The sequence below is a fragment of the Scyliorhinus torazame genome, chromosome 4 (genome assembly GCF_047496885.1).
Source record: "Scyliorhinus torazame isolate Kashiwa2021f chromosome 4, sScyTor2.1, whole genome shotgun sequence".
NCBI classification, from domain to species: domain Eukaryota; kingdom Metazoa; phylum Chordata; class Chondrichthyes; order Carcharhiniformes; family Scyliorhinidae; genus Scyliorhinus; species Scyliorhinus torazame.
The window spans coordinates 36,299,134-36,324,835 of record NC_092710.1 but is presented as its reverse complement, the minus strand read 5'-3'; the positions used below and the strand labels follow the sequence as shown (position 1 = coordinate 36,324,835).

Sequence of the window (25,702 nt, the reverse complement as noted above, 5' to 3'; positions counted from 1 at the left end):
ACCTGGGATTCATGTCGCATTCCGTTCATCCCCCACCATCTGGCCTGCGAAATCCTACCAGCTGTCCTGGCTTGACACAAATCACACCTCTTTAACCTGGGGTTACCACATCTCTGGATCTGTAAAGATTTAATCACCTGCTAATTGTCGCATTCCAAGCATTGTCTGGCATCTTTGAATCTGTCTATATATATGTTTCTGGAACATACCTCTTCATTCATCTGAGGAAGGAGCAGCGCTCCGAAAGCTAGTGACATCGAAACAAATATGTTGGACTTTAACCTGGTGTTGTAGACTTCGTACTGTTTTAAAATGAAAGACAAGAATAGAAAAGCAATCTGAACAACATGTTGTTTTATTATCTCTTACCGTCAAAGAGAGTTATCACACTCAGTAAAATATACATTTTGTTGCACACACGCTCCTACTGGCAGAGGTAGTGAGATCTGTAGCCGATCAATACTTTATTGAGTCCTGTGGGCAGCCGCTTTTAATATAATTAAGGGAACCAGAGGAGAAGTGACGGCTGCATTAATGGACTTACCCCTTTATTTGAAACAGCCATTCAGAGTCTACGTGCTTACTAATATTCTTGGCTGCGTGCAGTTGGGATCCGTAACAAGGGAAACTCTTTTTTACTTTCGCTGAGAACTTTTCAACTATTTACAGAATCAAATTATAATTAGGGCGCTAAAAGAAACAATTTGGACTCGTCCCCGGCTCTCCAAAGGAACATCATGATGTCCTGCGATTCCTGTCTTTCCCATATCCCCGGATTCCTATCAATTTATAGTCACTGTCAAATTATCCACGAATACCTGTCCACTTATCGAGATATGACTTGTAAAGTCCCCACATTTGTACTAAATAATCCAAATCTTTATGACCATTTGACCAATTTTGATTGCAAGCATGGGATATCGGTGACGATAGATTGCTAAACATTTACTGCACATCGCTGATTGTCCTTGAACTGAATGGTTTGCTCAGCCATTTCTGAGGCGATTAAGGAGCCAACCACATCTCTGTCGATTTGGAGTGACATGTTGGCCAGGTCAGGTCTGGACGGCAGAGTTCCTTCCTCAAAGGAAGTGATTTTTTAATAAATACATTCCGGTTTGTCAACTGAACTCAAATCCCATTTACAGTGTTGCGATTGGAAGTCGGATCCTCACAGTATGAACCTGGGTCTTTGGATTAGTTGTCTAGCAAGAGACAATACCACTGTGCTCCCATCTTCCCCGTGCTGAGCAAACCGGCGTTCAGCAAGCCCTTTCCATGTAGGGAAGAAAATAAGTTCAGAATTATCTCATTGCCACTCGCCAATTACCTGCCCTCTGGTATTTTGATGCTCATCTTTGGACCGGTGAAAAGAAGCAGTGCTGTAAACGCCAACCATTGACACGCGAACCTAACAATGGGCAACCGTATTCGGAAAGCAGCAATGCCTTTCCACAGCAGAGACACACACCATGAGTTGGAAGGCGATTGATCACAGATATGTTTTTATTTGCCCTCAGAATGACATCAATACGTTCCATGCCACCACCAGACTAACCATGGACTACTCTCCAGAATTGGTTGCCTTCTTGGATACACTAACCTCCATCAAGGACGGTGGCCTCAGCACTTCGCTTTACTGCAAGCCCACGGATAACCTCACGATGCTCCACTTCTACAACTTCCACCCGAACCACATCAAAGAAGCTATCCCCTATGGACAAGCCCTCCGTGTACACAGGATCTGTTGAGGCGAGGAGGAAGAAAACCGGCATCTACAAACACCGAAATACGCCCTTGTAAGAATAGGATAAGGCGCTCAACTCATCGATCCACAGTTCCAACGTGCCACAGCAAAAAACCGCAGCGACCTCGTCAGAAGACAAACACGGGACACAACCGACAGAGAACCCTTCGTCGTCCAGTACGTCCCCGGAGCGGAGAAACTACGACATCTTCTTCACAGCCTTCAACACGTCATCACCGAAGATGAACATTTTGCCAAGGCCATCCCCACAACCCCTTGCCAAACAACCGCACAACCTCAAACAGACCATTGTTTGAAGCAAACTCCCCAGCCTTCAGGAGTACAGCGACCACAACGCCACAGAACCCTGCCATGGCAATCTCTGTAATACCTGCCAGATCATCGAAATTGGTACCTCCATTACGCATGAGAACACCATCCATCAAGGTATGCGGTACATACTTTTATGACTCGGCCAATGTCCTCTGCATCATACGGTGATGGAAACGAAGTCCGCCGGCGTCATACATTGGCGAGACCAAGCATACTCTGCGACAACGGACGAACGGACATTAAGCAAGAATTGCAAGGCAGGAATGTTCCCTTCCAATCGTGGAACATTTCTGCAGTCAAGGACATTCAGCCTCTGATCTTTGGGAGAGCGTTCTCCATGACTTCCTTTAGGATACGTGACAACGCCAAGCAGAAACTGACAGCCGAGTTCTGCTGAGCGCAAGAGTACGGCCCCAACAGGGAGCTTGGAGTCATGTCTCATTGCATTTACCACCTACTATCTAGCCTGGGCTTCCGAAATCCTACCAACAGCACTGGCTTCAGACAATTCACACTTCTTTATCCTGTGATTATGCCTCTCCCCAGACACACCGTCTGGACCTGTGAAGACTTATTTACCGGCAAAGACTCGCATTCAAAGTATCATCTTGCATCATTGAATTTGTCCATATGTCTGTTTGTGGAACCCACCTCTTCATTCACCTGATGAAGGATCTGCGCTCCGAAAGCTAGTGATTCGAAACAAACCTGTTGGACTATAACATGGTGTTGTAAAACGTCTTACTGTGCCCACGCCCAATTCAACGCCGGATTCTCCACACCATAATTTCACAAGAGCTCGTTCCAACAAGAGACTTTTCAAATCTTCGAACATGCTCTGCCATTCGATACCATGGTGGCTGATCTCCACTCTGCCTTAACACCTGCCCATTCTCCATAACCCCGCAACCCATTACCAAATAGAAACATATATCCTCCTTGAATTTACTCAAAGTCCCGGGATGCACTGCACTCTGGGTGAACCGCTCATCCTAAAACTGACCTCTCGTCCGAGAATATCTCACAAGAGGAAGCATCCACTCCACTCGACTTTATCAATTCATTTCATCATCTTATATACCTCCGTTAGACCACCTCTCATTCCTCTAATCTCAACAGAGTATAGGCCTCAGCTGCTCAATCTTACTTCACAAGACAAACTCCTTACCTCTAGAGTCCAGTGAGTCTCCTCTCACCTGCCCCTCTGAAGCAATTACATCCCTCCTCAAATACGGGATGCCAAAACTTTACACATTTCTCCAGATGCGGTTTCATCAACGCATTGAACATTTTCCAGTACCACGTCACTACTTTGTGCTCCATCCGATTAGCTATAAGGTCCATAATTCCATTTGCCTCATGATTATCTGCTGTACATACTGTTCTGTGAATCGTTCACGAGGACACCCAGATCCCTCTGCACTGAATGACGTTGAGATTTCCCTCCATTTAGATGGGGAAAGTAGTAATTCCTCAAGGGGAACCGGTCAGTGTTGAATGAAGGAGTCCTGAATAAGGCAGGGGTAACGTGGGTGGGGGATATGGAAGTCAATACTTGCTATCAGTATTGGGGAGAGGGACCAAGAGAAAGCATGAATTAATCAAATCATTATGGGCGAAGGTAGAGAGACATGACTGGTTGAATGGCTCATTCTGGTGCCGGTGCTGACATGATGGTCCGCATGACATTCCCCTACGCTGTAAATTTTCTGATTCTATGATTCAGAATTTATCACCCTCACCCCCTCTCCCCCTGAGCTGGGTGGCGGTTGAGGGCGGAAAACGTTACAGACTATGCTATAGTGGTAGGACTGGATAGATTTCCAGAGATTGAGAGACAATAAGCGCCTGGGCGTGTTCAACCGATATTGAGGGTTGTAGGGATTTGTGGATGTTACCTCGGTGCGTGCAGTTTCAGTGACTGAGAATGGTAGAATGATAGGGGGTGAAAGGAATTGAAGGTATTTCCTGATAAATGAAGATTGTAGGGTTTGGGAAAGCTTTGAAGGATAAATGGGAAAGCCAGACTATTGAGGTGTTTGGAAGCAGAGACAAAACTGTTAACTCTTGCTCTGCTGGATCGGGGTCTATCGGAGATCCGTAAATGGAGGAGATGATACCCGATTGAAACTTGGCACTACAGATGGCTCAGGACCAATTGGATTGTACGTTAAAGAGCGCATAACCTTTCTGTCCATGGTATTTGTGAGCGGCTTAATACATTCATTGGAGGAAGCATTATCAGACTCTCCATGTTTCTTTCACCTCCTCCAACCAAATAATTTTACACGCATTAAGGTACATCCGGGAAATGACCCACGGCAATGATCAACAAGAACCTTTTCGCTTTCTGCTCCCACCAATCGAAATCTGAATTCTCTTCCTGCACAATGTTTGCTCCCTGCCAATTTCTAAGACAAACGTGAGGAATACAGGCACATGGACTGGTTTAAGGGCTGTTTTATTAATTGACCAATTCACAAAACTCGAAAAACACATTCAAATGTCATTGCCCAAAGTCCAATGACATTCATGTTTTCTACATAGATTACGTTGCAATCGGAGTTGTTCGTGTACCAAAATGGAACATAAGAAATGCAATGACACCTAATTTCCCCACATAGATCGTGTTGCACTTTAAAGTGCTTCAATACAATTGTGATACATATGAATAAATGCGTCAATTCAATGTGAGCCATACGGTAAGAGAGAGTGTACACGATTCCCGTCACAAGGTGTATTTTGGGTTCAAGGTCGGAGCAAGCCAGGCTTCCCATTGTGACTCTGCGGCCATGCTTTAGAACGACCCTATGCACATTGCCCTTGGGTCTGGAATGTGCCACTTTGGAGCACTTGGTCGGGAACAACAATCAGCACAGGAAGGCCAAGACACATAAGGAACCCATTTATCCCAACATCTTTTCACTGGCAGAGGAGGTTCTACTCAGCCTACTTCCACGGTTCCAGCTCGTGGTATGCAGGACCACAAGTCTACCTGAACATGCGAAGCATAATTCTTCCTCTTCCACCATTTCAGACAGTGCACCCCAGAAATCCACCGCCCTCCGGCTTTAAATGTTTGATGTTCTGGATGCTATGGGCGTGCGCAAACGCGCTGCGTTGTGGGGATATGATAAATTACTCTGGTTTGGCGGCCGTGATGTGCTGGACTTGACGAGCGGCCGCATGGGATTATTTTGTTAGTCTCTGGCATTTCCGTAAAATGCGATGTTCACGAAGCGTGGTGCGTGAGCTTGAGGTGATGTATTATAGTCTAGTGAAGGATGTCCCTGAAACAATATGGAGGTCTGCGTGTTGGAATGGTGGTGTTTTATCGAACCATCTCATTACCGGGAGGATATAGCTTCCGATTTTGAATAGAACATGGCAGCGATTGAAATGATCCAATCGTTGTTGCTTTCCAAGACAAGTTTTGAGATAAATAGATTATGTCACAAAACAGACTCGATATGATTTACCCTAATTTGGCTGTTTTCGTTAGAGAGAAGAAGGTTAAGAGGTGACTTAATTGAGGCACACAAGATGATCAGAGGATTGGATAGGGTGGACAGTGAGAGCCTTTTTCCTCGGATGGTGATGTCTAGCACGAGGGGACATAGCTTTAAATTGAGGGGAGATAGTTATAAGATAGATGTCTGAGGTAAGTTCTTTACTCAGAGAGTTGTAAGGGCGTTGAATGCACTGCCTGCAACAGTAGTGGACTCACCAACACTAAGGGCATTAAAATGGTCATTGGATAGAAATATGGACGATAAGCGAATAGTGTAGATGGGCTTTAGAGTGGTTTCACAGGTCGGCGCAACATCGAGGGCCGAAGGGCCAGCACTGCGCTGTAATGTTCTATGTTCTATGATGTCATTTCGGTTTCTCCAAACAGAAAATAAATGTTGTAACATTCTACTCCCCCCGCGGGATTCCACGGTGTATAAATGATCCGACCTGGGAAAGTATATAATCAGTGTTCAACACAGACATTTTCTATGGTACAATTTTCATGCAGAAAATGCATTTTCCGACCGACACAATCCTGAAAATACACATTACCCTTGCCGCTATCGGTGTTCCTGGTAAGTGTTTGTAGACGAGCAGACGTGTGTGCGAGCGGCCCCCGTGCTTTACTCTGTGTATTATAACGTCGCATACTGACAGTTATGGAGAGGGTGGGGCTTTGGTATACATTTTGTTGATCCGATTTAAAGTTGACTTTTTGCAACATTGCGACAATGAGAATAATAATAATCTTTATTGCCACAAGTTTTAACACTGCAATGAAGTTACTATGAAAAGCCCCGAGTCGCCACATTCTGTCCCCTGTTTTGGCACACCGAGGGAAAATGTCCAATTCACACAGCAGCCGTTCTTTCGGGACTTGTGGGAGGAAACCAGAACGCCCGAAACAAATTCACGCAGACACAGGAAGTACGTGCAGAATCCACACAGACAGTGACCCAAGCTGGGACTCGAACCTGGAACTCTGGTGCTGTGAATCAACTGTGCGACCGACTGTACTACGGTGCGCCCATGAATCTAGAGGTTCCTTGAGGTACCAACTTGTATTGACTTTCCTGGAAAACTGCCTGCTGGTGACATGGAGACCAACGCAGAAAACGGAGGCAATGTATTTCTGGATGTAGCTGTCACAGTGGAGTTGTCCCGAGTGTTGGGCACTCACTGGAGGGGGATATCTGATCGCAGTGGTAAGGTACTTGGGGTATGTGTCAGCGTAGGAACAAATCGGGTGCGAGTCACTAATTGGAATGGAAATAAAGAAGGTCCAGTTTTGATTTTTCGCCAGAATTTTCTTTCATTGGAAGAAGCTGCTTCCGTGTTTTACGAATGTAATTCATTTCGAAGGGGAATCATTTTGCTGAAGGTTGGTGATAAGTGCATCAATCGAAATATGTTTTTGTTTTATCTCGTGTTGTATGGCACTGGCAGAAACGGATATTTGCTATTTATTGACAACCAAAGAGGAGAACAGCACAGTTTCATTGATTAATTTATTAAATCGACATTTAACTGTTTTCATGTAAATTAATCCCCTTCACAAATCACTGTCATGAAATTCTGTTTCTCCTAAGTGCTGAATTCTATTTCCTCACCTCGACATCGGATAAATATGAACATTCCAACTGAAATGTTACTTCTTAGTCGGTTAATTCAGCAAAATCACGAGGTGTTGCTGTTGCACGTGTGTTCTGATTCTTGCAGAGAATTCTGCATATCTGGTTTTCTACTTCTTACCCCGCCTGTCCTGCTCCAGCAGGAATTCTGCTGGGGCTGGGCGTCTAGTTTGAATCACCCACCCCTGGCGCCTTAGTGGTAAGTCTGAGTAAAACGGGCAACTCTGGCCTGTCACACAGAAAACTGGGAAACAAATGAAATGAGTAACTTCCAGCCTCACGAGGTATTTACTTTCCAATCCGAATTCAAGCAGAGGATGCCTTCCCATGATTCCGATTGGAATCCTTTCATCGTGGAAGTGGGACTGGAGGTGGGTGTGGTTTGGGTTGAGATTATTAAAACTGTACTGTATGGTGTGGCTGCAACCAGCCAACATTATTGCTAAAACCCTGATCTAATGTTTGCGTCAGATACTTTGAATATTTGGTGAATCATTGCTCTCTTTATTCTCTTCTCTCTCTTGCTCGCTGTCTCCCAACAAGTTAATCTAGTGGCGATTATGATCCTATCCCGGGGATAGTGCGGCCTCTCGACCTGCACCACTCGCTACATGATGGCAATGGCAATGGGGGATCTAGCGTTCATTACCACTAATCACATTTTGTGGAAGATTGTTAATTATTATTATCCATGGACTTTCTTGTACATTATGCATGTGTGCAGAGTTATGAATGTCCTGCGTCTTGTAGCTACAGACTGTTCTATCTGGTTCACTGTCACTTTTACCTTTGACCGATTCGTGGCAATCTGTTGCCAGAAGGTGAAAACAAAATATTGCACTGAAAAAATGGCGTCTGTGATTCTCGCAACAACTTGCACTCTGCATTGTTTGAAAAGCATCCCCTTCTACTTTCCAGTTGAACCTCTAGTGATAATCAACAATGTGCCGTGGTTCTGTTATGTCAAGACAAACTACTATACTGAGCCTGCATTGGCAGGATATGACTGTTTTAGTGTTGTATTAACCCCATTGCTCCCATTCGTTTTAATTCTGTCCTTCAACGCCCTGACAGTCAGACACATTTTAGTGGCAAGTCGTGTCCGTAAACAACTAAGGGGTCAGAGCAAGAGAGAGAGTGACAGTGACCCAGAGATGGAGAGCAGAAAGAAATCTGTGATTTTACTCTTTAGCATATCCGGCAGCTTCTTACTTCTATGGTTGGTGTATGTTTTTCATTTCTTATATAATCGCATTGCGGGCAAAAATAGCAGGGATTACAGCAACTCGGAATTTATATTTAGGGAAGTCGGAGAATCCTTGCAACATTTAAGTTGCTGCACAAACACATTTATTTATGGGGCCACTCAGTCCAGTTTCAGAAAACAGCTCAAGAGCACAGTAATCTATCCGGTACCAGCAATTATTCAATTTATAACTAAACGAATCAACTGAACGCAGCCCAGTAACGTGCACCAGTGCTTCCAACACATGCGACTTATATGCATTCTCAGACTTCCACACACGACAAAGAGCAGTGAATATTTATCTGGAAAGAATTGACTGCTGAAGCAGCCATCCTAATCGTGACAGCGCCAGATTCCAAATGCCTCTTGCAGGGCTGGAGAGGGAACTGCATCCACGATATTGCCTTTGTTTGGCTCTAAGGTTCAACCAACGCCCTTGAGTGCTGGTGTACATTCTGCCCCCAGTCAAGCAGCTGTTCGATCTGGAACTGCTCATCCTTCTTTCCAAACTGTTCGATAGACTCTTTGATCGCAATTTCAGGATTTAGGTTCTTCCATTTACGGGATATAAGCATCGCTGGTTCGGCCAGCATTTATTGTCCATCCCTCGTTGCCCATCAGAAGGTGGTGGTGACCTGCCTGCGGGAAAAGTGAATCGCAATGTCTGGAGTATCGAATGTTTCAATCCCCCCAGTCGGATTCCCATCCTTTCGCATCACAATGACGGCAATGATTTAGGTTAAAATTTCAGATTGCACTCGAGAACAAATAAATTTTGCTACGCTTTCAACACAGACCTAAACCTGTCTAAGCTTGAACTCATTCAAACTTTGCTGCCTTGTCCAAAGCCCTACTCCTGCCCAGTAACCTCTCACTCTATTGCACGCTGCTCGCCATTGGATCTCAGCGACGCCACACAATGATCTTCAAACGTCCATCCTTTTCTTTTTTTTGCATCATCCATGGATTTATTCCTGCATCTCACTGTGTCAGAAGGTCTAGATTTTCCCCCCAAAACCACAGTGACACTTTCTGACCGCCTTTCAGACATTCCTTAAAATATCTCCGTGCATTTGACGACATTTCCTTTATGTCCAGTTCTGCAATGTTGCTGTTGTGATTCTCCGTGAAATATTCAGGATGGGACCATTAGGTTCAGTCCATTATTAAAATAGAAATTGTTTCCTTTGTCCTCCCCGCATTGCCTCTCTTGCTGTCGACATGCCTCTCTCAGACGCTCTTTCTCGACCTTACATTTTTTCCAAAAACTAACGGAACCCTAACAGTAACTCTAACGCAAACGGCAAAAACTGTTACTACCAAACCGGACAAGGAACAAAACCTGATCTCAAGCCGTAACTCCAAGACGAATATCAGCAATGATGTCATCCCGAATGAAAACCAAAGCTGCAATTATCCGAACCGTGGCTGAAAATGTATTGCGAATGATTGCTGGACGTTGAACTATCACGGTAATCCTAAAGCTGCATGGCAACTGAAATCCCAATAATATCATTGGCCCTAACCCCACTTGGAACAGAAACTCAAACTGTAACTTACGTTTTAACGTGAAACATGACGGTCCCACGAAATGTAAAAATAACTACTATTCTAAACCAAACTCTAATCCTAATCTAAATCTACTCTTCATTTAAAAAACAATGATTGCACTAAATTAAGCGCACCCTTAACCCGCAACTTAAATTCATAGAATTTACAGTGCAGAAGGAGGCCATTCGGCCCATCGAGTCTGCACCGGCTCTTGGAAATAGCACCCTACGCAATCCCACACCACCCTATCCCCATAACCCAGTAACCCCACTCAACCAACGCTGAGGGCAATTTTGGACACAAAGGCAATTTAGCACGGCCAATCCACCTAACCTGCACATCTTTGGACTGTGGGAGGAAACCGGAGCAACCGGAAGAAACCCGCGCACACACGGGGAGAACGTGCAGACTCCGCACAGACAGTGACCCAGCCTGGAATCGAACCTAGGAACTTGGGGCTGTGAAGCAATTGCGCTAACCGCTATGCTACCGTGCTGCCCTTAAATTCAAATGCAACATAATCCTGAATGCCAATTTGCAATATGACCTCAGTTGAAATGAATGTGCCCACTTGTTCGAAGGCAATAGGAACCTGAATCTGAATGCCTGCATTTTGTCCACTGAAAAGTTCTCGCCTATCGCACGCTGCTGACCCCAGACTGCACGTTACCTCAGCTTCCCGGGAAATTGTGGTTTTAAACGCATTCTAACACTGCACCTTTGTGTTATGGATCATCCCAGATGGGGATGATGAACATAGAGGTCACAGAACTGAGGGCAAGAGTACAGATTTGGGGTATGCAGCGCGTGGTCCGCAGTAGTTGGTACTCCTGATTTGGGTGGCAGGGTAGCACAGAAATTAGCACTGTTGCTTTGCAGCGCCAGGGCCCCAGGTTCTGATGCCGCTTGGGTCACTGTGTGTGCGGAGTCCGTCGGTTCTCCCCTTGTCTGTGTGGATTTCCTCCGGGCGCTCCGATTTCCTCCCACAAGTCTAGAAAGACGTGCTTGTTAGGTGAATTGGACACTCTGAATACTCCCTCAGTGTGCGGAACAGCCGTCGCAGTGTGGCGACTCGGGGAGTTTTATAGTAACTTCATTGTAGTGTTAACGTAAGCCTGCTTGTGACACTAATAAACATTATTATTACCATTATGTTTTAGTATTATATCCCTATTTACTGGATATTTAACCACACAGGGAGAGGGGTCGTGGAGTTTTACCTCTGGCTCCAGATTCACTGAGCAGTTTTCAGCCACATCCAGAGTGATGGTCATAGGACAAGTTCAAAACGTAAGAAAGCACAGCCAGTAGCCATTTTTGAACCAAACAACGACGGTGAGGGAATTTTCTTATGAAGGGAGATTGAGTAGAACGAGCAAGTATTCGCTGATATATACACTGAACGGCACACTTTTTCAATCGTATGCAGTTCTTGGGGATTCAACAGAGTTACGTTGGCGATGAAGTGTCTTCCTGTTGAAGAGTTAAACGCTACGGGTCACAGGACAAGCTAGAGCAATTTGGGAAGGAGGAAATGTGGCAGAGAATGGGTATTCTTATGTTCCTGAAGTGGGGTCCTTTTAGGAATAATCTGAGGACAGGATATATCGGAGCAATGCCAATCTTTATCGTGTATTTATGGTCATTGATCTCCTCTGCGCACCTGAGAGAAAATATCCTTGTTAGGAGAATTTTCTCGAAATATTTCCAAGGATGCAAATCGACAATAGCAACTTATCAAAATAAATCCCCTGCTTCGTTCATAGCAGAAGTTGTGGAAGGAACTTTAACACCAGGGGCATCGACAGCAGGTATTGGCTAGGTACCCAAATATTTGTGCAAATGGAAGGCAGAAGTTGTTTCCTAAAGCTACAGAAAGGGTGGAAATGTTTTGTGAACAAGAACAAGTATTGGGAACCAGGCAGCTGAGACCACGGAGACCAGGTTGCAATCATTTGGACGGCAAAGAACTGAGCAATAAATGGAGGAACGCAGACTTATCGCAAGGTTGTAGGAGGAGAAAAACGTTTCATAGTTTGTGAAAGTTTTAGGGCAGGCGTGTCGATAGATTTCTGCATGGCTTTGGAGGAGACTAGAGATAAAAGGAGGGCTATAGGGAATGCAGTTCTTTGCATAGATAGGGCACTTTAATAACGGGGAATGTTAAATATTCAGGGTAGACTGTCGGGCTGATATAATTCACAGAAACAAGCAGGGACTTTGGGCGGAGGAGTTTACAAATGAAGAAAGTTATCCGTGCTGGATGGTAGAACTGGCTGAGTTTGCGGAGCTGGTCGTAACAAGCCATTTATTAGTCTGCCCCATGCAGGCAACCTTTTATGGGCGAAGAGCTGATGAGCGCTGCCTATCAGTTTCACAAAATAAATCTTGGCAACTAAGCGACTTGAAGAAGGGACGTTCTGGAAGAAATGGCCCGGAAAAGTATGGAATCTTTGCCTTCATTCCTCTTCGAAATAGGCAGAAAAATCAGATTGTTGAAGCTTCATTGCCACAAGCTTCCGTGGTGCTGTTTTGGGAGATGGGTCGACCTAGTTCACTCTCGCCTCCAAACAGATACATCGTCGAATAAACCGGCAAACAAGGTCGGTGGGATTGGTCCTTTGAGCTCCGTCCAGATGAGGGGATAATGCAAAGAAATACAATAAGCAAAAATGCACAACGGGACGATATTAACATGCCACCATTCTAAATGAAAGAAAGACATCTGTTGTGAAACACATACATATCTTTCAGGATCGTCTGATTCCCAGATTAGAGGTTGCTCAAACCGGACGCCCCTTTCCCTGTCAGTAACATTGAACGATGGGGGAAGCGCAAATACAGAGATTGAGGCCCGCGCCGACTCCCGCACCCACAATGTGTCGCCCTCCTCTCTAATTACAAAGTGCTATTGGCATGCTCTCCTCTCCACGCTGGGAGAGGCAGTTTGAAACTAAGGGCCGGGATGGCGTCCTAATTGAGCGAGAGACAGGGAGAGGAATGGGAACTGGGGAGGAGAATTACCTGAAAAAATGGGGAGGGAACACACTCACTCTCACTCTGACACATTGTCACTCTGACACACTATCACACCCACATGCTAACACACACTCACTCTTACATATTCACTCACACTCACTCCTACACACTCACTCCTACACACTCATTCGAGTTTCAACCTTGTGGCGGTATCGAAAGATACCTGGAGACTCTAAAGCAAACGTAATTAGAATTAAGGAAGGCGACCATATTGACCGGCATATTTAGAAACAACCAAAGAGAGCAATACTGCCCCCCCCCCCCACCAACAGAGAGGGTCTCCCACCATGCCGGGAGGTGCACCGCGTCCCGCCTTGCTGTCTTTCTTCCTGTGCTAGCTATCCCTGCTAGTATGGTGCCCCGCCTCACCCGGGGCTGATCTTAACCTTAAATTATGCCCGTTGTCTGACCGCTGCCTCTGCCTCACCCTCACCTCCATTCCCCTATCCTCGCCCATTCCTGTGACCCGGACTTTATGACTGGAGTGGGGCAGCGCAGTGCCGCGCAAACATGTCAAAGGTCCAAGCGGTCTCTATCTCGTTCACTTTTCCCCTCTGTTCTAGCCTCATTCCTCCCTCGCCTGCCCCTTGTCCAGGACATTTGACCGCACTAGTTCGTGCGCCCCCGTCGGGGATGAAATTCAAATTTCGATCATGTCGGAATCTTTACAGAAGTGAAGCCTCCCGTTTGCCCATAACATTTAAACGCTGCTTCATTTTGCCTCTTTTCCTGCAAATTGCCTGACTCAAAGGAAAAACATTCAGAACAATCAGCGAAACGCGACTTAAATGGAAACGCTAACATGTAGGTGTTTACAGCTGAGCTCATCCCACCAAATGGGCGCTTTCCAACATTTCTGGAGCTATGGATACAATCACACACTCCAGTCATATAAACAGGAACCCATGTTAACCACGTGGTTCCGTGGTGTACTGGTTTTTCACTTCCGCTTTACCCGGAGCAGGTCCTGGGTTCGAGCCCCAGTTGAATCATTGCTGCTTCTGGACAATTGAATTTCCATGTCAACAGAAATATCACCAGCTTCCCCTCTCTGTGCGTTCCCATAGCCAAGGTGCTGAATAGAAACCTCTTTCCAATAATATTTAATAAGCGTGCATCATGTGGATGAAGGTAAAGCACTGGATGTAGTGTACATGGATTTTAGAAAGGCATTTGATCAGGTTCCCCATGGCAGGCTTATGCAGAAAGTAAGGAGGCATGGGATAGTGGGAAATTTGGCCAGTTGGATAACGAACTGGCTAACCGATAGAAGTCAGAGAGTGGCGGTGGGTGGCAAATATTCAGTCTGGATCCCAGTTACCAGTGGCGTACCACAGGGATCAGTTCTGGGTCCTCTGCTGTTTGTGATTTTCATTAATGACTTGGATGAGGGAGTTGAAGGGTGGGTCAGTGAATTTGCAGACGATACGAAGATTGGTGGAGTTGTGGATAGTAAGGAGGGCTGTTGTCGGCTGCAAAGAGATATAGATAGGATACAGAGCTGGGCTGAGAAGTGGCAGATGGAGTTTAACCCTGAAAAGTATGAGGTTGTCCATTTTGGAAGGACAAATATGAATGCGGAACACAGGGTTAACGGTAGAGTTCTTGGCAATGTGGAGGAGCAGAGAGATCTTGGGGTCTATGTTCATACATCTTTGAAAGTTGCCACTCAAGTGGATAGAGCTGTGAAGAAGGCCTATGGTGTGCTCGCGTTCATTAACAGAGGGATTGAATTTAAGAGCTGTGAGGTGATGATGCAGCTGTACAAAACTGTGGTAACGCCACATTTGGAGTACTGTGTACAGTTCTGGTCACCTCATTTTAGGAAGGATGTGGAAGCTTTGGAAAAGGTGCAAAGGAGATTTACCAGGATGTTACCTGGAATGGAGAGTAGGTCTTACGAGGAAAGGTTGAGGGTGCTAGGCCTTTTCTCATTAGAACGGAGAAGGATGAGGGGCGACTTGATAGAGGTTTATAAGATGATCAGGGGAACAGATAGAGTAGACAGTCAGAGACTTTTTCCCCGGGTGGAACAAACCATTACAAGGGGACATAAATTTAAGGTGAAAGGTGGAAGATATAGGAGGGGTATCAGAGGTAGGTTCTTTACCCAGAGAGTAGTGGGGGCATGGAATGCACTGCCTGTGGAAGTAGTTGAATAGGAAACATTAGGGACCTTCAAGCAGCTATTGGATAGGTACATGCATTACGGTAAAATTATATAGTGTAGATTTATATGTTCTTAAGGGCAGCACGGTAGCATTGTGGATAGCACAATTGCTTCAAGGCTCCAGGGTCCCAGGCTCGATTCCGGCTTGGGTCACTGTCTGTGCGGAGTCTGCACGTCATCCCCGTGTCTGCGTGGGTTTCCTGAGGGTGCTCCGGTTTCCTCCCACAGTCCAAAGACGTGCAGGTTAGGTGAATTGCCCAATGATAAATTGCCCTTAATGTCCAAAATTGCCCTTGGTGTTGGGTGGAGGTGTTGAGTTTGGGTGGGGTGCACTTTCCGGGAGCCGGTGCGGACTCAAAGGGCCGAGTAGCCTCCTTCTGCACTTTAAATTCAATGATAATCTATGATTAATCTAGGACAAAGGTTCGGCACAACATCGTGGGCCGAAGGGCGTGTTCTGTGCTGTATTTTCTATGTTCTATGACCATTACCTGTGAAATCTTAAATAAGCAAATGACCATTCAGAGTTTTAAACATATTTTGCCCAAAAGTCCACTATTAGTTTACAGACTGAAATTCTTCGAAATTTCCCAACTATTGCTCTTTTTCTGGTGATCCTTCCCAATCTCAAATTCCCCCTTTGCCTCCTGCCCCTTTCCCAACTTTCACATCCGTTCTACATTTTGTTCTGCGTGGACCCAATCCGTTAAATGCGTCATTACATTAGCGACCTTGTACATTAGGTCTACAAAATTATGCGGGACATAGTCAGGGTGGATAGTCAGATACTTCTTCCCAGGGGAGAGGGGTCAATCACTTGGGGGCATAGGTTTAAGGTGCGAGGGGAATGGTTTGGAGGAGATGTACGAGGCAAGTTTTTTACACAGAGGGTAGCGGGTGCCTGGAACTCGCTGCCGGAGGAGGTGATGGAAGCAGGGATGATAGTGACATTTAAGGGGCATCTTGACAAATACATGAATAGGATGGGAATAGTTACAGAGTTACATAGAATTTACAGTGCAGAAGGAGGCCATTCGGCCCATCGAGACTGCACCAGCTCTTGGAAAGAGCACCCTATCCAAGGTCAACACCTTAACCCTATCCCCATAACCCAGTAACCCCACCCAACACTAAGGGCAATTTTGGACACTATGGGCAATTTAGTATGACCAATCCACCTAACCTGCACATCTTTCGAATGTGGGAGGAAACCGGAGCACCCGGAGGCAACCCACGCACACACGGGGAGAGCGTACAGACTCCGCACAGACAGTGACCCAAGCCAGGAACCGAACCTGGGACCCTGTAGCTGTGAAGCAATTGTGCTATCCACAATGCTACCATGCTGCCCAAACATGACAATTACTCGGGGTCAATTACTAGGGGGCATAGGTTTAAGGTGCGAGGGGCAAGATTTAGAGGCAGGTTTTTTACACAGAGGGTAGTGGGTGCCTGGAACTCGCTGCCGGAGGAGGTGGTGGAAGCAGGGACGACAGTGACAGTTAAGGGACATCGTGACAGATACAATGAACAGGATGGGAATAGAGGGATACGGACCCAGGAAGTGTAGAAGGTTTTAGTTTAGACGGGCAACATCGTCGGCGCAGATTTGGAGGGCCGAAGGGCCTGTTCCTGTGCTGTACTTTTCTTTGTTCTTTGTAGTGGTGAGTCTGTGGAATTATTTACTTACAAAATCAGTGCTAAACATTTTATGTTTGCAAGAAGGAGTTAGTTATAGCCTTTCGAACTGAACGAATCAAAGGATCTGGGTGAAAACGGGAGCAGATTAATGATTTGAATAATAAGCCATGATCATGATGCAGATGCTTGTGATAGTTGAAGCCCAATCACCTCAGCTCCAGACTATCATTCCGAGTTGTTCCCATTGGTATCCTAGCCCCAACCACCTTCCGTTGCTTCATCGATGAACTTCCTTAATGAGGTCGGAAGTGATGATATCTGTGCGGAGTCTGCACGTTCTCCCCGTGTCTACCCGTGTCTACTCCGGGTGCTCCGGTTTCCTCCCATAGTCTAAAGATGTGCAGGTTAGGTGGACTGGCCACGCAAAATTGTCCTTGTGTCCAAAAAGGGTCCGTGGCGTTGCTGAGGTAGGGTGTTCTTTCCAACGGCCGGGGAAGGCACGATGAACCAAATTACCTCCTTCTGCACTAAGTTCTACGATTCTATGATTATATGGTCGCTGATGACGGCGCAATGTTCAGCGCCGTTAGCCACTCTCCAGGTACTGACGCAGCCCATAGCCAACTGCATCAAGACATGGACAATATTCATGGTTGAGCTGACAAGTGGCGAGGAAGGTTGGCACTGCATGACTGCCAGGCAGTGACATTCTCCAACAAGAGAGGATCCAAAATTTACCCCTTTACATTCATTGGCATTACCGTCGCTGATTCCCGTGCTAGCAACACATTTGGAGTTAGCATTAACCAGAATCTGAACTGAACTTGCCATGGAAATAATATGGCTGCAATACTGTCCCTTCGCAGGCGGGCGGCACCCTGACACTGCACCACACTCTCGCATTCGCTGCGTCCCACACGTGGGGGACATCGGCCCTTGCAGCCTACTCGATTCTGATGTGAGCAATGGCCACCATGTCAGTCTCTGGAGTGCAAGTAAAGATTGAAAGCTGAATCTTCAGCCATGTCCAGGTTGATTCTTCAATGTCTGAGTGTGAAGGCTGCCATTCCCTGGTCTGTGAACAACAACAGCGTGGAGAGAGAGAAAGAGCGGTTATCGCTGCTGCCTCAGAGCCAGAGATCCCGCTCCAATTCTGGCCTGGGGTGACTGTGGAGTCTACACATTCTCCCCGTGTCTGTGTGGGTTTCCCCTGGGTGCACTGGTTTCCTCCCACAGTCCAAAGATGTGCAGGTCTGTTGGAGTTACGGAAGCGTGGTGGGGGAAGTGGGCTTCGATAGGGTGCACTTTCAGAGGGCAGGTATAACATCGAAGGGCCGAATGGCCTCCTTCTGCACAGTGGGGATTCTATGAGAATTGATCCCATCCACTCGTACACACAGGCAGGCAGAGAACATCAAGTGGCTCGACGGCCTTTCGTTCACTGTTTCCCGCGCAACTCGGCCACCCGGAGGGTCAACATTCAGCAATATTTAAGCCCAAATTGGGAAATAGTAGCGCCGCTTTCTGAGGACGAGTCTGGCCTAAGACTTCCTGAAATTCCGTGTCCCACAGTCTCTGGCAGGCCCCATTAGCGCGGTTCAGAAAGATGCACAACATCAGCAACGCCGAACCGATTAATTGTATTGAGTCAGCAACCTTCTTTCCAATCCCTGCACGACCATATATCACCGCCCCCAAGAAAAACACCAGACACATTGCCCCCTCCCCCAAACCTTCCAAGAATCTCTCTATGCCCCACAACCCTCTGAAATATCTGCATTCCATCTAATACTGGACCATTGAACATTCCTGGCTTTTATCACTGTTCCAATGGTGCCCCCTGTTGGACGGTGCGGAAGCTCAGGAACTCCCACTCTCTCTTCCAATTCCGTGCTCCACCTCTACCTCGCTTTCCTCTTGTAAGCCACTTAGGAAAATATTATACCTTTTACCAAGCTTTGTGATCTGACGGTGTGCCTCCATTTAGGCCTTGTTTTCATACTTTGTTTTCTTTTAAAATCCCATGGGAAGCGCCGAGTTCCCAGGTTCGACCCCGGCTCTGGGTCACTGTCCCCGTGGAGTTTGCACATTCTCCCCGTGTCTGTGTGGGTTTCGCCCCCCACAGCCCAAAAAGATGTACAGGGTAGGTGGATCGGCTAAATTGCTCCTTAATTGGAAAAAATGAATTGGGTACTCTAAATTTATTTATTTTTTAAATCCCATGGGACGTTTAATTGAGTGAAAGTTGATGCGCAGATAAAGGGACGGGCGTTTACATTGTGACCCAGGGCAAAGCTCTAGCGATTCAGGTTCGAATCCCGTCACGGCAAATGGTGACATTTAAATTCCATAAAAATCTGGTATTAAAAGGCTAAGGACTCATCTGGTTCATTGAAGTCCTCATTGAAGGGAAGGAAATCTCCGTCCTTAATCCACAGCAATGTTGTTGAATCTGAAATGCCCTCAGTGATGGGCAATAAATAGCTGGCCCCACATCTCAGGAACGAATCATAAACTAAAAGAGGATGGTATAGGATATATAACAGATTAATAGTCTGATGCTGCACCGACTGAGCTATCTGTGCTCTAAAATTAACATAGGTCCAACTGGGACTCGAATCCTTACTCCAGTCATATAAACAGCCAGGTGGGAAGCTCGTTGGTTCCGTGGTGTAGTGGTTATCACGTAAGCATTACACGCAGAAAGTCCCTGGTTCGACCTCCAGTGGTATCGTTGCTGCTTTTGGACAAGTTGTGACCAATTGAATTTCCATGTGAATAGAAATAAAATCACGAAAGACAAAATGCTGGAAAATCTCAGAAAGTCTGGCAGCATCTGTAGGAAGAGCAAAGAGGTAACGTTTCGAGCTCCAAGACTCTTTGACAAAGCGAACAGACAGAGGAAGCGGGAAATATTTATACTGTGGAGTGAGAAAGAAAGATGAGCCATAGCCACAGATACCCAGGGAAACCGGGTGCTAATAGCCACAGAAACCCAGGGGACAGAGAGCAGAATGGCTTTGAATTAAGAACACAAAGTGAAATGTATTTAAATATAAATGTGATGGAATTTATTGGAACATAACAATGAGGTTTAACTGAACAGCTGCAACGGACAGATCCAAAGAGCATCCTTTATTGGGACTGGATGACATTCAATTTCTGATCATGTCGGAATTCAGATTCAACTCGCCTAAAAACTCAAAATCAGCAAAAAAATGATAATAAATCAGCATAACGCAAATATTTGAGGGGTCAATCTGAAAGCGATGAGCAGAGATTTCTGCTTGTAATGATGGTATTATTCACACAAAGGAGAATAGATGAAGCCTTGAACCCCGTGGAATGCAATGGCGACGGTCCTTGGCTGAAACTGGGATTGGAACAGACGGGTTTGAGGGGTAGCAGAGGCACAATGGGCCGATGGGCTTCTTTCCCAGTGGATTCACTCGATGAGTTCGCATCACCATCGATCATTGGGATTTAAAATGGTCGCCCGAACAGGGACTTGAACCCTGAACCCTCAGATTAAAAGTCTGATACTCTACCGACTGTGCTATCCAGACTGCGCGTGACGCCGCCTGTCGTGACCGCATTCCCCCTTCGCTGTTGCTCCTCTCGCTCCGCTGTTGCCCCTCTTTCCTCTGCTTATGCTGTGCCTCTCCTCCAGAACATACAGCTGCTTCCTTTGCCCTGCGCCACTCTCTGAATCCGGACGGCATATCAGCAGCTCTGCCTCTGGATTCAGGGCGAGTTCAGAGCTGTGCTGCTCTTAGGTGCTTCACTCCGATTCTCCGCCCACCGAGTCCCTTTCCTGGAGACTGGCGATTCCCAGTTGGATTTGGGACAGTCACTTTCTGACTCTCAATGACTCAACATTCTGACTCAAGTTTAGCTGCGTCCAGCACGCTTGCTTCAAAATTGTTCTTTACAAAAGCGAAACCTCCCCTTTGCCGAACAACTTCCGTGCCGCACCAGCCTCCCTGAACAGGCGCCGGAATGTGGCGACTAGGGGTTTTTCACAGTAACTTCATTGAAGCCTACTTGTGACAATGAGCGATTTTCATTTCATTGAACGCTCTTTTTTTTCATCTTGAGTCTTTTTCGAGAATTGCCTGACTCAAAGAGAAAAAAATGGGCACAATCATCTGAACGCGTCTTTGTGGGACACGCAAACATGTAATGCAGCAAGTCAGGTTTTGACAGCTGATCCATTCCCATCAAATAGACGCTTCACAAAGGTTCCGGAGTGATGGAACAATCACAAACTCCAGTCATATAAGGAGTACAGCTGTTACCATTGTCACGTCTGCTTTACACGTAGCAGGTCCTGGGTTCGAGCCCCATTAGAACCATAGCTGCGTTTGGACAAGTTGTGACCAATTGAATTTCCATGTGAACAGAAATACAACCACGAAAGATGAAATGCAGGAAAATCTCACCAAGTCTGCCAGCATCTGCAGGGAGAGCAAAGAGCTAACGTTTCGAGTCCAATGACTATTTGTCAAAGCTAACAGACAGAGAAAGTGGGAAATATGTATACTGTGGAGTGAGAAAGAAAGATGAGCCATAGCTACAGAAACCCAGGGAAACCGGGTGCTAATGGCCACAGAAACCCAGGGGACAGAGTGCAGAATGGCTTTGAATTAAGAAAACAAAGTGAAATGTATTTAAATATAAATGTGATGGAATTTATTGGAACATAACAATGAGGTTTAACTGAACAGCAGCAACGGACAGATCCAAAGAGCATCCTTTATTGGGACTGGATGAAATTCAATTTCTGATCATGTCGGAATTCAGATTCAACTCGCCTAAAAACTCAAAATCAGCAAAAAAATGATAATAAATCAGCATAACGCAAATATTTGAGGGGTCAATCTGAAAGCGATGAGCAGAGATTTCTCCTTGCAATGATGGTATTATTCACACAAAGGAGAATAGATGAAGCCTTGAACCCCGTGGAATGCAATGGCGACGGTCCTTGGCTGAAATCTGCGATTGGAACAGACAGGGTTTTGAGGGACAGCAGAGGCACAATGGGCCGGTGGGCTTCTTTCCCAGTGGATTCACTCGATGAGTTCAGGTCAGCGCCGATCATTGGAATTTAAAATGATGGCCCGAATAGCGACTTGAACCCTGGACCCTCAGATTAAAAGTCTGATGCTGCACCGACTGAGCTATCCGGACTGCGAGTGACGCTGCCTGTAGTGACCGCATTCCCCCTTCGCTGTTAATCCTCTCGCTCCGCTGTTGCCTCTCTTTCCTCTGCTTATGCTGTGCCTCTCCTCCAGAACAAACAGATGCTTCCTTTGCCCTGCGCCACTCTCTGAATCCGGACAGCATATCAGCAGCTCCGCCTCTGGATTCAGGGCGAGTTCGGAGCTGTGCTGCTCTTCGGCTCTTCACTCCTATACTCCGCCCACCGAGTCCCTTTCCTGGAGACTGGTTATTCCCAGTTGGGTTTGGGACAGTCACTTCCTGACTCTCAATGACTCATCATTCTGACTCAAGGTTCGCTGCGTCCAGCACGCTTGCTTCAAAACTGTTCATTACAGAAGTGAAACCTCCCCTTTGCCTAACAACTTCCGCGCCATACCGGCCTCTCCAAACAGGCGCCAGCTGTGGCGAATAGCGGGTTTTCACAGTAACTTCATTGAAGCCGACTCGTGACAATAAGCGATTGTCATTTCGTTAAACGCTCTTTCATTTTAAGTCTTTTTCGAAAATTCCTGACTCAAAGAGAAAATTTGTGCACAATCAGCTGAACGCGACTTTGTGGGACACGCAAACATGTTATACAGCAAGTCAGGTGTTGACAGCTGATCCATACCCATCAAATAGACGCTTTACAAAGGTTCCGGAGCGATGGAACAATCACAAAATCCAGTCATATAAGGAGTGTAGCTGCCACCAGATTGTTCCATGGAGTAGTGGTTATCACGTCTGCTTGAAACGCAGCATGTCCTGTGTTCGAGCCCCAGTGGAGCCATTACTGTTTTTGGACAAGATATGACCAATTGAATTTCCATGTGAACAGAAATACAACCACGAAAGAGGAAATGCTGAAAATCTCAGCAAGTCTGGCAGCATCTGTCGGGAGAGCCAAGAGCTAACGTTTCGAGTCCGTTGACTCTTTGTCAAAGCGAACAGACAGAGAAAGTGGGAAATATTTATACTGTGGAGTGAGAAAAAAAGATGAGCCATAGCCACAGAAACCAAGGGAAACCGGGTGCTAATGGCCACAGAAACCCAGGGGACAGAGTGCAGAATGGCTTTGAATACAGAAAACAAAGTGAAATGTATTTAAATATAAATGTGATGGAATTTATTGGAACTTAACAATGAGGGTTAACTGAACAGCAGCAACGGACAGATCCAAAGAGCATCCTTTATTGGGACTGGGTGAAATTCAATTTCTGATCATGTCGGAATTCAGATTCAACGTGCCTAAAAGATCAAAATCAGCAAAAAAATGATAATAAATCAGCATAACCCAAGTATTTCAGGTATCAACCTGAAAGCGATGGGCAGAGATTTCTCCTTGTAATGATGGTATTATTCACACAAAAGAAAATACATGAAATATGGAAGCCCCTGGAATGCAAAGGCGAAGGTCCGTGGCTGGAAACTGGGTTGGAACAGACAGGGTTTTGAGGGGTAGCAGAGGCACAATGGGCCGATGGGAATCTTTCCCAGGGGATTCACTCGATGGGTTCACGTCAACATCGATCATTGGGATTTAAAATGATCTCCCGAACAGGAACTTGAACCCTGCAACCTCAGATTAAAAGTCTGATGCTGTACCGACTGAGCTATCCGGGCTGCGAGTGGTGCCGCCTGTCGTGACCGCATTTCCCCTTCGCTTTGCTCCTCTCGCTCCGCTGTTGCCCCTCTTTCCTCTTCCTATGCTGTGCCTCTCCTCCAGAAGAAACAGCTGCTTCCTTTGCCCTGCGCCACTCTCAGAATCCGGACAGCATATCAGCAGCTCCGCCTCTGGATTCAGGGCGAGTTCAGAGCTGTGCTGCTCTTTGGCGCTTCACTCCGATACTCCGCACACCGAGTCCCTTTCCTGGAGACAGCTTATTCCCAGTTAGATTTGGGACAGTCACTTCCTGACTCTCAATGACTCAACATTCTGACTCAAGGTTTGCTGCGTCCAGCACGCTTGCTTGAAAACTGTTCTTTACAAAAGCGAAACCTCCCCTTTGCCTAACAACTTCCGCGCCGTCCCGGCCTCCCCGAACAGGCGCCGGAATGTGTTGACTAGGGGCTTTTCACAGTAACTTCATTGAAGCCTACTTGTGACAATAAGCGATTTTCATTTCATTTTCATTTCATTAAACGCTCTTTCATTTTGAGTCTTTGTCGAGAATTGCCTGACTCAAAGAGAAAAATTTGAGCACAATCAGCTGAGCGCGACATTGTGGGACACGCAGACATGTTATACAGCAAGTCAGGTTTTGACACCTGATCCATTCCCATGAAATAGACGCTTTACAAAGCTTCCGGAGCGATGGAACAATCACAAACTCCAGTCATATAAGGAGGAGAGCTGCCGACGGCTGGTTCCATGTTGTAGTGGTTATCACGTCCGCTTTACACGCAGCAGGTTCTGAGTTTGAGTCCCACTGGAACCATTGCTGCTTTTGGACAAGTTGTGACCAATTGAATTTCCATGTGAACAGAAATACAACCACGAAAGAGAAAATCTCAGCATGTCTGGCAGCATCTGTAGGAGAGAGCAAAGAGCTAACGTTTCGAGTCCGATGACTCTTTGACAAAGCTAACAGAAAGAGAAAGTGGGGAATATTTATACTGTGGAGTGAGAAAGAAAGATGAGCCATAGCCACAGAAACCCAGGGAAACCGGGTGCTAATGGCCACAGAAACCCAGGGGACAGAGTGCAGAATGGCATTCAAATAAGAAAACAAAGTGAAATGTATTTAAATATAAATGTGATGGAATTTATTAGAACATAACAACGAGGTTTAACTGAACAGCAGCAACGGACAGATCCAAAGAGCATCCTTTTTTGGGACTGGATGAAATTCAATTCCTGATCATGTCGGAATTCCGATTCAACTCGCCGAAAAGCTCAAAATCAGCAAAAAAATGATAATAAATAAGCACAACGCAAATATTTCAGGTATCAATCTGAATGCGGTGGGCAGAGATTTCTCCTTGTAATGATGGTATTATTCACACAAAAGAGAATAGATGAAATCTTGAACCCCGTTGAATGCAAAGGCGACGGTCCTTTGCTGGAAACTGGGATTGGAACAGATGGGGGATTGAGGGGTAGCAGAGGCACAATGGGCCGATGGGCTTCTTTCCCAGTGGATTCACTCGATGGGTTCACTTTAGCATCGATCATTGGGATCTAAAATGATCGCCCAAACAGGGACTTGAACCTTGGACCCTCAGATTGACAGTTTGATGCTCTACCGACTGAGCTATCCGGGCTATGAGAGATCCTGCTTGTAGTGACCGCATTCCCCCTTCGCTGTTGCTCCAGTCGCTCCGCTGTTGCCCCTCTTTCCTCTGCTGATGCTGTGCCTCTCCTCCAGAACATACAGCTGCTTCCTTTGCCCTGCGCCACTCCCTGAATCCGGACGGCATATCAGCAGCTCTGCCTCTGGATTCAGGGCGAGTTCAGAGCTGTGCTGCTGTTAGGTGCTTCACTCCGATTCTCCGCCCACCGAGTCCCTTTCCTGGAGACAGCTTATTCCCAGTTAGATTTGGGACAGTCACTTCCTGACTCTCAATGACTCAACATTCTGACTCAAGGTGCGCTGCGTCCAGCACGCTTGCTTCAAAACTGTTCCTTA

General features: G+C 46.2%; 1 long non-coding RNA gene and 1 other non-coding gene across 2 annotated transcripts in view; one reads left to right on the top strand and one right to left on the bottom strand.

Moving 5' to 3' along the window:
* The window catches only part of LOC140411587 (uncharacterized), a 718,944-nt gene that overhangs the window by 579,462 nt on the left and 113,780 nt on the right, over positions 1-25,702 (top strand). The window lies entirely within an intron of this gene.
* trnad-guc (transfer RNA aspartic acid (anticodon GUC)) lies at positions 25,265-25,337 on the bottom strand. Its single transcript has one exon. It is a non-coding gene; the product is annotated as a tRNA-Asp (tRNA).